Source organism: Pezoporus flaviventris, unplaced genomic scaffold (assembly GCF_033815535.1).
Source record: "Pezoporus flaviventris isolate CSIRO_AGI_PZ_B2104156 unplaced genomic scaffold, CSIRO_AGI_Pfla_v1 ptg000013l, whole genome shotgun sequence".
In the NCBI taxonomy this organism is placed as follows: domain Eukaryota; kingdom Metazoa; phylum Chordata; class Aves; order Psittaciformes; family Psittacidae; genus Pezoporus; species Pezoporus flaviventris.
The window spans coordinates 41,710,035-41,711,408 of record NW_026892561.1 but is presented as its reverse complement, the minus strand read 5'-3'; positions in this window follow the sequence as shown (position 1 = coordinate 41,711,408).

Sequence of the window (1,374 nt, the reverse complement as noted above, 5' to 3'; positions counted from 1 at the left end):
TTTTGTGCAGTTTGCTGTTGTGCTGATTTGTATATCAAGTACCACATGATTTTTTAAAAAAAAACCACCACAAAACCAAACAAAAAGAAAAAAGACATCACAGTTTTCAGCAAAAAGAAAACAATGGAGGATTATTTTTTTTTACTCAATCTATATGTGCCATATAATACTCCTACTGGAGAAGGAAAACACTGAAAGATGCTTCGAAGATGTGTTTTTCAGCCTCTGCCATGTCTTTGAATATCCCTATGTAAAAATAGCTTTTTGCTATCTGATGCAGCAACTGAGAAAGAGGTGACTCATCCCGCTGAAATAGTCCTACTCAAACGAGCACTTTCCGTAAAAGAAACATTCCCTGAAGTGACCATCTGTCTTGACTTGACACAGCCAACAACTTCCCTGTGTAAGGTTAGCAGAATTTGATCTACATACTCACTGTGATGACAGATTAATCTGTTAACAGGTCTTTTGTTGGGTAAAGGCATTGTGCAGTAGACATGCAGAATAGATCTACTACAACCCGTATTTTTCCTTCCTGAAGAGAAAATATTGTGCACTTTATAGCACCCAACAGTAAAACAAGATCTGAGACATTTGAACCACGCTGTGCTTAGATAATTGTAGAAGGATATGCACTTAATGGAGTTATGTAGCATTGAATCCATCACAACACTGAAGGACTGTTCAAGGCCTATGAGCTACTTGAGACCTTCAAATAAGTTGCAATGTAATTTCTCAGCTAAACAAAATTGAAGTTTCAGGTCTACAGAGGAAGCCTGTCAGTGCTAGAATTAATGTCATCAGTGTCATGGAAAATAACAGCATGAAAGATCAACATCACTTACCTTGTGTCAGAGGCTCCTCAGCTGAACTAATTCCATGCTGATACATCCTTAGGTTATGCTTGAGAAAAACTGAAGTTCAGCTGTCAGTGATTTAAGACATAGGAGCAAAACTACAATGGATATAAAGGTTGTGGGCAATTTTGGCACACATAAATTATGCCCTCACTCCTAAATAAATGGAGCTTGGAGTATGTGGAATGTGCTTGTACAGGGTGATTTGGACAGAAGATGTGCCCCACATAACAATACCCACTTTGGATGTGGATTCATTGTCTAAGGATGCACACCATTTGAACTTTAAGCAAGAACTCACTGGAGAAGATGATAATATTACTCCTCTGTTACAGTCTGGAGCATCACATTTCCACCTCTGTGTGTGCAGCAAGAGTGAAGCTCCTTAAACACCAGGCAGAGAGGTAAGGCTGATGAAAGGCATTTCCTCCTCTCTATAGTACAAGAAGATGAAATTTCACCTGGTTAGATTTTATTTTTAAATCTGTGAGACAGCAGCTCCCCTGTCTGGGTGCTC